Genomic DNA, 11287 nt, shown 5'->3' on the forward strand with positions numbered 1-11287 from the left:
GCCGGGGCACTCTTGACCAGTACCCTGTCCTGCTTTCTGGGAATATAGCAAGAGAGGCTGTGTCCAGTATCAGAGTCACCTAGGAACACAAAAGAGGAGGTATTCCCATGAGCTGAGCCGAGACATGGTGTCTTCCTTAATGGGACAGAAGGTTGGTTGAATCTGGAAGAGACAAAAAATCAGGCTGTACAGAAGAGTCATCCCTGAACAAGTGCTCCTAAGAAGGAAGCAATCTTTAGTGTGAGTTCTAGATCAGTGATCACAAACTTGATTCTGTCACAGAATAAGCTAGAATTTTTTTTTTTAAATTCATACTGGGGCACCTGAGTGGCTCAGTTGGTTAAGCATCCCAACTCTTCATTTCAGCTCAGGTCTTGATCTCAGAGTTGTGAGATGGAGCCCCATGGCAGGGTCTGCACTCAGCAGGGAATCTGCTTGGGATTCTCTCTCCCTCTGCCCCTCCTCCCCTGTTCACACACATGCTCTCTAACATAAATAAATCTTTAAAATATTTTCATATATTATTATTTTTTGTATATTTTTTATTAGAGTTCGATTTGCCAACATACAGCATAACACCCAATGCTCATCCCGTCGAATGCCCCCCCAGTGCCTGTCACCCAGTCACCCCATCCCCCTCCCCGCCTCCCTTTCCACTACCCCTTGTTCGTTTCCCAGAGTTGGGAGTCTCTCATGTTTTGTCACCCTTTCTGATTTTTCCCACTCATTTTCTCTCCTTTCCTCTATAATCCTTTTCACTATTTTTTATATTCCCCGTTTGAGTGAAACCATATAAGGATTGTCCTTTTCCGATTAACTTACTTCACTTGGCATAATAACCTCCAGTTCCATCCATGTCGAAGCAAATGGTGGGTATTCGTCGTTTCTAACGGCTGAGGAATATTTCATTGTATACATAGACCACATCTTCTTTATCCATTCATCTTTTGATGGACACCAAGTCTCCTTCCACAGTTTGGCTATTGTGGACATTGCTGCTATAAACATTGGGGTGCAGGTCCCGGCGTTTCATTGCATCTGTATCTTTGGGGTAAATCCCCAGCAGTGTAATTGCTGGGTCGTAGAGCAGTTCTATTTTTAACTCTTTGAGGAACCTCCACACAGTTTTCCCGAGTGGCTGCACCAGTTCACATTCCCAACAGTGCAAGAGGGTTCCCCTTTCTCCACATCCTTTCCAACATTTGTTGTTTCCTGTCTTGTTCATTTTCCCCATTCTCACTGGTGTGAGGTGGTATCTCATTGTGGTTTTGATTTGTATTTCCCTGATGGCAAGGGATGCAGAGCATTTTCTCATGTGCTTGTTGGCCATGTCTATGTCTTCCTCTATGAGATTTCTGTTCATGTCTTTTGCCCATTTCATGATTGGATTGTTTGTTTCTTGGCTGTTGAGTTTAATACGTTCTTTATAGATCTTGGATACTAGCCCTTTATCTGATAGGTCATTTGCAAATATCTTCTCCCATTCTGTAGGTTGTCTTTTAGTTTTGTGGACTGTTTCTTTTGCTGTGCAGAAGCTTTTTATCTTGATGAAGTCCCAATAGTTCATTTTTGCTTTTGTTTCCCTTGCCTTCATGGATGTATCTTGCAAGAAGTTGCTGTGGCCAAGTTCAAAAAGGGTGTTGCCTGTGTTCTCCTCTAGGATTTTGATGGATTCTTGTCTCATATAAAATTTTTTTTGTATTTTAATATTTATTGGACTCACAGTTCATATGAACGAGCACTTCTGGCACCATCATGGGAACAGATCCAACCACTCTGGAGGTGTGCTAGCATTAGTTTTTGTTTCCCCGTGCTGTATTTGCTACCATCCTGAGCTGCTCTGGGCTCTTCAGTGTAGCATTTTGCATATTCACCTGTGACTCAATGGGGACCCTGGGAGTGTGTGAATGTGTTAGGTGCAGTTCAGTTAAGAGACCTACTGTATGCTGTTGTATACATTATATATTATACATTTAAGCATTTATTGTTCTATACACTGAAGCTCTTTCTAGGACTTTTCTTGCAATTCTAAGCAATGTTGCAGTAAATATCCTAAATAGCTAAAATAATTAACCTTTAAATGATTTCCTTAGAACTGTAGAGAAGTGGTATCTAGGTCCAAATAGTATGCACATGTTGAAAACTTTGCATATACATTTCACATGACCTTGCAGAACAGTTGGACATCTTCATTTATTCATTAATTTCCCTGAAATTTGCCAAATTGTACCCTTTTCTTTTTAAACATCTTTGCCATTGTGATAGGTGAAAAGTGACATTTGTTAATGACCTTTCTTTGAATTCTGCTAAGATTGAAATCTTAAAAATTGCTTATTACCTTTTTAGTTAAATTGCTAGTTCGAGTAATTGTAATTTTGGATATCAGAATCTTAACTCAAAATCTGCTTCCTACCAATATAGGTTTTCATAGAAGACCAATTTTCAGAGCTAGAACAAACAATCCTGAAATTTCTGTGGAACCACAAAAGACCCCGAATAGCTAAAGCAATCTTGAAAAAGAAAAGCAAAGCTGGAGGCATCACAACTCCAGACTTCAAGCTATATTACAAATCTGTAGTGATCAAGAAAGTGTGGTACTGGCACAAAAATAGACACATAGATCAATGGAACAGAATAGAAAACCCAAAAATGAACCCATAACTATATGCTTAATTGATCTTTGAAAAGCAGGAAACAATATCCAATGGGAAAAAGTCTCTTCAACAAATGGTGTTGGGAATACTGGACAGCAACATGCAGAAGAATGAAACTGGACCCCTTTCTTACACTACACACAAAAATAAATTCCAAATGGATGAAAGACCTAAATGTGAGACAGGAAAGCATCAAAATCCTAGAGGAGAACACAGCCAGCAACCTCTTTGAGCTCAGCTGCAGCAATTTTTTACTAGACACGTCTCCTGAGGCAAGGGAGAGAAAAGCAAAAACTATTGGGACCTCATCAAGATAAAAAGCTTCTGCATAACAAAGGAAACAATCTACAAATTGTAGCCTATAGAATGGGAGAAGATACTTCCAAATAGCCTATCTGGTAAAGGGTTAGTATCCAAAACATATAAAGAATTTACACAACTCAACACTCAAAACCCAAATAATCCAGTTAAAAAATGGGCAGAAGACACCAGCAGACATTTTTCTAAAGAATATATCCAGATGGCCATCAGGCACATGAAAACAAAAGAGGTTTTCACTTTTAAAGGACTTTAAAAAGATCAGATGGAGAAAAGTACAAAGGACATACAGGAGGCTTTAGACTTTTAGTGTTCTGTCCCTCTTTAAAGAATAGTGAGTTTTTAACTAGGCCCAGCACCGGAATGTGTTTAGCATGGAAAATCCTAATATGGGCAGGGCAGAGTTCTGTACTGAGTTGTCCATGCTGAGATACCCGAATCTGACTTCCGGCATTTATTACCGTGTTGTTTTTGTTTATTTCTTCAGTGGGTAGTCTCTGAGGATGGTGTCTTTAACACCCTTTTTTTTTTTTTTAAGAAGAGTTCATGCTAGTGTGCTTTGCACTGTGTCGTGTGTACCCGTGTGATGCTCTGGATCCGTTTCTTGTGGACCCTGAAGACTGCATGTTCCCTTAGCTCCCTGCCTCCCCTGTGATATGATTTGCTTTCTCTCATCTCTGCATACAGCCAGGAGCTTGACTGCTGAAGAACTGAAGTCTTACCCCCCACCGCCACCCCAGGGAGTTCAACATTTATTTTTCTTTTTGATAAGTTTGTGCAGAGAAAGAGAAAGACCTTTTATCTTTCTAAAGGCATGGCTTTTTTTTTTTTTTGAGGGAGAGAGAGCAAGTGTGCACGAGAGCCAGGGTGGGGGAGAGAGAGAGGGAGAGAGAGTATCTTAAGCAAGCTTCACACCCAGCGCAGGACCCGATGTGGTGCTCCATCTTACGAGCCCTGAGATCATGACCTGAGCTGAAATCACGAGTCGGACGCTTAGCTGACTGAGCTACCCAGGCATCCCCTAAATGCGTATTTGTTTCTGAGGGATGGCTGGGCCCACCTGGGAGATTCTTTTCCATGTAGCATTCTCTGTGGTCACTTGGGCAGCTGTGTTCAGCTGGGAGCATGTCTGGGACTGGAACATCTGGCACCTCCACTGAGGTGGCTGGAATTGGTGGGGGCTGGCCAGGCCTGTAACAGGCTGGTTGGATTTTATAAATGGTGGGTTGAGGCCTCTCCAAGAGTAGCCAGCCAGATTTTCGGATCCCAACTGTGCCATCCTCCTGCCTCTCACAGCCATTTCTGTGGAGAGAATGAGCAGTGTTGTAGAAGTTGACAAAGATGAGCACGGGGTAAAGGCCATCAGTGGGATGATTGAAAGGTCACTGGTTAGAAAGAAGTTTCAGAATGTGATGTTGTCTGGGGCTGAATCATTCCAAGTGTCCTGCTCTCTTTCCTGGGTGAATTCCTCAGATGCTGGTGCTAATGAGATACTCTTTTAAAAACATTTTGTCAACTAGTAACATTGGGAAACAACACATCAGATACCCCTCCTCTGGTAGTTCTGATTGCCTATTAGGTTACAAGACTCTGAAAAGTAGGTCCATAAGAACACCTGTTTAACTTTGTTAAATCAGCTTTTATGAAACTTATTTGACCATGGTCCTTCTTTCTTATTAACAATACCTATTAACAAATTGCACACATGAAGAGTTTGTGTAACTTCCAAAGCTGGGATTGTACTCTTTTATTTTGTACTGTGAAAAAGCAGTAGAGTGTATTGTCCAAAGAGTGAATCTTTATATCCTCTTTTGTTGTGAAGAATCAAATATTAGTATTATGTTTCTTAAAACCAAATGTAGGATCTCATGTGAGATCTGACATTTCTAACTTTCGAGGGTTGGCAGTCTTGCTTTTAATGGCAGTGTAATTGCTTGTTGTCACTGCTGCTGTGGTAGAAAATGTTCACTTGTAGGAACATGTGTTTAACTTTACAACAAATTCTGAACAATAACCTTGTAGCATTGTACCTCTTTACACACAGGAAGAGGGAGGCAAAGGGAAGTGCTTGAGGGGGATGGTGAAGGTTAGTTTACATTTGCCTCCATTTTGATACCAATACCAGTTTGTTACCAATTTCTGTTTCTGGGCAAGAGCCTAAAGCTCAAATTCGGTGTTTTATGTTTCAACATGAAAACATTGGGAATAATTAGGGATTCTTTATTTGGTTACAGAACCCCATGGCAACTTGTTTTTTTTTTTCCTATGGCAACTTGTATGTTGGCAAAGCACTGCAAGAAATCGTTGACGAAATGTAATAATCATAAAATAAGAATTTTTGTATATGGCTATTGGAGTGCTACTATGGATCAGGCACTATACTAATGACATTCAAGTGTATTTTCTCATTTAATCCTTACAGTCGCCCCTTTTGAGGTCACTACCATTGTTACCCACATTTTGCAGATGAGGAAAGTGACTTCCCAAAGCTCATCTAACTGTCCACAGGTGGTGAAGGCCCAGATTGGTCTAGAGTCCTGCCCTTTTATACATTTTATATATATTTGTTCAGCTGTTACGATAAAAGGTTAAGTAATGATTATATATTTATGTATTTGCAATATATAATATTCCAAATTTGTAATATTACAAATATTTTTATTTATTTTTAATATTTATTTATTTATTTATTTATTTATTTATTTATTTATTTATTTATGATAGTCACAGAGAGAGAGAGAAGCAGAGACACAGGCAGAGGGAGAAGCAGGCTCCATGCACCGGGAGCCCGACGTGGGATTCGATCCCAGGTCTCCAGGATCGCGCCCTGGGCCAAAGGCAGGTGCTAAACCGCTGCGCCACCCAGGGATCCCCACAAATATTTTATTTATATATAGATCTTGGGATACAGTCAGGTCTCCAACCATGAGAGATGAAGATGGCTAAGATATTTTTGGCATTTAATTCCCTTATAGAAAACATTTTTACTACATTTGTGATTGACTCTCTAAATGGAGACTTTTAGAGAGTCTCTATTGACTCTCTGAATGGACTTGTGCATGTTCCCCCCCCCCCACCTTGGCAACAAATAATGAATTGTAAAATAGATAACAGGAAAGAGGAATTAAAAATAAGTATTTAGCAGGTTCAAAAATGGTTTTAAGAGTCCTTGACTCATCACATTGCTTCTACATGAAACTGTTGTGTCCTAAAATTATTTTGATCTAAGGGGATCAGTCTGAGGTGGTTTTGGGAGTCCTTTCATCCATCAGGTGGGTTTCAGAAGGCAGTGTGATGTGATGTGGGTGAAGCGGTGTTGACCTGAATGTGCCCATGAAGTTTCGCCTATAGGTCTGTAACTGGCTTTTTCTGGGACTGGGCTAGGAGATTCATCTTTTTGAATTCTATTTCCTACTCCATAAAAGGGGCACTCTCGTTCTAGAGTCCCCTGATTTAGGCCTGTATTCTTTCACTTGATTCAGCTTTTCATTTAAATATTTTAATGAATATATTGCATATCATCTTAAAAATCAAGTCTTAAGGTGTGTATTCTAAAAAAAATGCAGCCTCAGAATAAAATAGCCCTCTGAAAACCATTCAATTATCCAGAGGCATTGAGAAATTAATACTTCAGAGAAAGGATTAGAGTTACCAAGAAAAAGGGTAGGATATTTGGGTGTCACAGAAATTGTGCACCTTTAATAGATTAGTAAGGCTAAAACAAATGAACAAAACCCTAATGGAAGTAAAGTGAAAATTACACATTTGATAAGGTATTGATATACCAGGCATTTATTTTATCCTGATTTTATATGTATATACATCTGTATCTTCTATCTATTTATAAGAATACTGTGTGTTTAATTTTTAAACTGTGGGTCATGGCATTTAGTGGGTTGTGACCCACATTACGAAAATAAAAGATCAGAATGCATCATGCCTAGAAATGGTAAATATGCAAAAATTGTTATGCATCTGCATGGTACGTACATTTACAGATGGACTGTCACAGTGTATAATGTACTAATTGGGTCATGGTAACTGATGGAAAGAGTACACTTAGTACACCTTAAGATGGCTACTTGAGCTGTACTTAGGTTGAATTTCAGAATTTTTAAATTTTTAAGTTTTATTTTTAAATTAGAGTTATTAAAGTCTAAAGCAATAATAACTTTGCCTGGCGCCATCTTGTGGCCCTTGGGTTACAGTGTAGCACACTACCTTTTATAGAAAACTTGTAAATTCAGTTTCTGATGTCCTGAGTTGTCCAAATGGCCAGAGCTTGAAGTTAATGTGACTCAATTCTTCCATCTAAGCTTGGCCACACACCTCTAACCCTAACCAATCAACTCTAAAGTATGTGCTATCTCCCAGTAGATTACCATGAAAGAGGAAAACCAGTTAGTGCTTCCATTTCTTGAGGTTGGGTAACAAGTAGTTTTTTACTTTTATTTTTTTTAAAGATTTATTTATTCATGAGAGACATACAGAGACAGACAGAGACATAGGCAGAGGGAGAAGCACGCTCCATGCAGGGAGCCCGATGTGGGACTGGGATCCCAGGATCCCGGGATCCCAGGATCTGGGATCATGCCCTGAGCCAAAGGCAGACACTCAACCGCTGAGCCACCCAGGTGTCCCAGTTTTTTATTTTTTTAAAGGACAGTACTCTTGTAGGTGGTATGGCTTTCAGTAGGAGAGCAGGAAATGCGAACTCCCTGCCAGTGGCACACCTCCCCTCATCTGTCTTTGCTGGTAGTTGTTCATGCTCCCCTTAGAATGCCCACCAGTGTTGGTGTTTTTAGCATTTATTACATTGTCTTGCTCTTTTCATATGGTTTCATTTGGGAGACTGCAAATTCTTCTTCTTGATGGGACTGTTTCATGTGTTCTTATCCACATTGCCAGCAAAGTACCTTGCACATGTGTAGGTCATATATGAACAAATGCATGATTTAGGTGAATTTGGGTTTTGACTTGGCTTTTGATTTTAATTTTAAAAAATCTAAGCTTAAACCTTAGCAAGGTGGATCTTTAAAAATAAATTCTTAGGATTTTATGTAAATGTATGTAACATTATGCCAAAATTGTGTTAATGGAATTGGTGAGTTTCTTTGCTAAGACTAAATACATAAGTAACTATGATAAACATTTTTTCCCTTTTAAAGGTAGAGTGTGGCCTGGGTGCTCAGTCAGTGTAGCGTTGCCTTTAGCTCAGGTCACGATCTCAGGGTCCTTGGGATTGAGCCCTGTGTCAGGCTCCCTGCTCAGCACAGAATCTGCTTCTCCTTCTTCTGCCTCTCTCACTCCTCCCCACAGAAAGCTTTCTGCTTTCTCTCTTAAATAATTAAAATCTTTAGGACAAAAGCTAGGTACAAATTTTACTATAGGAGAGTTTATGTATGTGTATGTCTATATACATATGTCTATATCTCTATATCTCCCCTGAGATGGAGACCTTGTAGAGCTAGTTACCTCAAATACACATTTCATAACATTCATATATTAGTAACTCTACTCAGAGATTTCATTGACATAGTATTTTTTTATAAATTTATTTTTTAAAGATTTTATTTATTCATGAGAGACACAGAGAGAGAGAGAGAGAGAGGCAGAGACACAGGCAGAGGGAGAAGCAGGCTCCATGCAGAGAGCCCGACGTGGGACTCGATCCCGGGTCTCCAGGATCAGGCCCCGGGCTGCAGGCGACACTAAACCGCTGCGCCACCAGGGCTGCCCCTATAAATTTATTTTTTATTGGTGTTCAATTTGCCAACATATAGAATAACACCCAGTGCTCATCCCATCAAGTGCCCCCCTCAGTGCCCGTCACCCAGTGACCTCCCACCCCCCGCCCACCTCCCCTTCCACCACCCCTAGTTCATTTCCCAGAGTTAGGAGTCTCTCATGTTCTGTCTCCCTTTCTGATATTTCCCAGTCATTTTTTCTCCTTTCCCCTTTATTCCCTTTCACTATTTTTTATATTCCCCAAATGAATGAGACCATATAATGTTTGTCCTTCTCCATTGACATAGTATTTTTAAAAATATTTTGAGAGGGATCCCTGGGTGGCGCAGCGGTTTGGCGCCTGCCTTTGGCCCAGGGCGCGATCCTGGAGACTCGGGATCGAATCCCACGTCGGGCTCCCGGTGCATGGAGCCTGCTTCTCCCTCTGCCTGTGTCTCTGCCTCATTTTCTCTCTCTCTCTCTGTGACTATCACAAATAAATAAAAAAAAAATATTTTGAGAGAGCATGCACACATGCATGAGTGGGGGGAGGGGCAGAGGGAGAGGGAGAAGCAGACTCCTTGCTGAGCAGGGAGCCCAATACAGGGCTTGATCCCAGGACCAGGAGATCAAGACCTGAGATAAAGGCAGATGTGTAACCGACTGAGCACCCAGGCACCCTCATTGACAGTATTGTCAGCAAGTTCATGGGTAACAAAATACAAGGATGCATTCCATCATATCAGATAGAGGGGTTAGGGTACAAAAATATCATTCAATAATAAAATAGTGGTTAATGTATTTGAAAATAAAATATACAATCTGTAAGTTTACCGACACTAAGTTTAGGATGTATGATTGGAGTGTCCTTGGACTGAGAAGAAATGATGGGAGTGGGAAATGAGTTCTCGCATGGGATTCTGGAGACTAAAATTCTTGAAAGAGCAGTCTGCCACAATCATTATAAAGTTCAGAACACTGGTAAAGGAAACATCCAACAGAAGAGCAAAAATTTAAGGGAGATGCAGAGAATTATAGATCTATGTACTAGTGCCCTGAAAAGACATTGCCTAGTGTACTTTGTAGAAGCTTGAAGTTACCTCTTGATGTATTATTTTGGAGAAGCTGCTACTTTTCGTGCATGGTCTGTTCTAAACTACATTGGCCTCCTTTCCTTAAGTACTTGGCAGATGTCTCTAGAGAAGGGTTTTTCAACCTTACCACTATTGACATCTTGGGCCAGATAATTCTTTGTTCTGGGGGATGTCCTGTGTAACGTAGAATCTATAGCAGCAGCCCTGGCCCCTACCCACTAGACACCACTGGCACTTCCACAGTTTTGACAACCAAAAATATCTTTATGCATCACCATGTCCCCTGGGGGCAAATTGTCCCCAGTTGAAAACCCCTGCTCTAGATTATGGTAGGTCAGCGTGTTCCTGGAAGAGGTCTCAGGTAGCCGCACCCCAGTCAGGCCCAGGGCCCTCCCTCTGTGGTAGGACACAGGACTCTCCTTTCTGAATACTACTTTTCCTGTCTTTTGTAAATGACCACATGAGATCATCTTTAGGATATAGTTTTGGATCTGTGGTCTTTCAGAAGTAAGCTGTTTGAAGGGATAGTTTATAAAAGGCATTGAGAAGGAGTGCATTTAATCCTGTTTTATTCATAGGCTATTTACATTATCCAGTTACTATGAAAGTGGTGACTCAGGATGTATTTTCACTTATTTTTAGGTAGCCCCCCCAATTACTACACTATCTGCACCTGCCTCAGTAATCAAATACCAAGCTCCTTGAGGGTAGAAATTTGTCTTTGGTTACTTGATAAATGCCAGGTATTTACAGTAGATGATCAAAAGTTGCTGAATACTGAATGAAGCATTAATGACTGCCTTTTTCCAACAGATATGAATGTAACTCCTCCTTGTAAACACACTTAAATTGAACCTGAGGCTAGAAAACTATTAATGGAACGGAATGGACATTATTAATCAAGATACAGCCTAGGGCACCTGGGTGGCTCAGTCAGTAAGACATGTGACTCTTGTTTTTTCAGCTCAGGTTGTGATTTCTGGGTCATGGATTGAGCCCCACATCAGGCTCCATGCCACTCCAGTGTGGAGTCTGTCTCTGAGACTCTCTCTCCCTACCCTGCCAACCACCCACCCCGGCCCATGCTCTCTATCTCTAATGTAAATAAATCTTAAAATAAATAACTCAAAGAGTTGCTTTGAGGATTAAATGCAATAATGCACCTAATCTACCTAATACAATGCTGGCATATAGCATATATTACATAAATACTACTCTTTTTAAAAACAGATTTTGTTTATTCCTGAGAGACACAGAGAGAAGCAGAGACAGACAGAGGGAGAAGTAGGCTCCTTACAGGAAGCCCGATGTGGGACTCAATCCCTGGACTGGGATCACCCCCTGAGCCAAAGGCAGATGCCCGACCGCTGAGCCACCCAGGCGTCCCTATTACTCTTGCTGTTACTAATTTGAATCACCTGACGTTTCTGACTTTGGGAAGAGAGAGTAACTGCCTATCTTTTGGCACTGGTCTTTAATTTGAACACTAGGTAT

At 40.7% G+C, this 11287-nt stretch overlaps 1 long non-coding RNA gene across 1 annotated transcript; it reads left to right on the forward strand.

Annotated features, from left to right (window-relative positions):
• The first annotated feature begins 2859 nt into the window (after positions 1 to 2859).
• On the forward strand, positions 2860 to 6126 carry LOC140627368 (uncharacterized). The gene is made up of 2 exons (XR_012026155.1): positions 2860 to 3059; positions 5697 to 6126. It is a non-coding gene; the product is annotated as an uncharacterized lncRNA (long non-coding RNA).
• The last annotated feature ends 5161 nt before the right edge of the window (positions 6127 to 11287 follow it).

The sequence above is a fragment of the Canis lupus genome, chromosome X (genome assembly GCF_048164855.1).
Source record: "Canis lupus baileyi chromosome X, mCanLup2.hap1, whole genome shotgun sequence".
NCBI classification, from domain to species: Eukaryota; Metazoa; Chordata; class Mammalia; order Carnivora; family Canidae; genus Canis; species Canis lupus.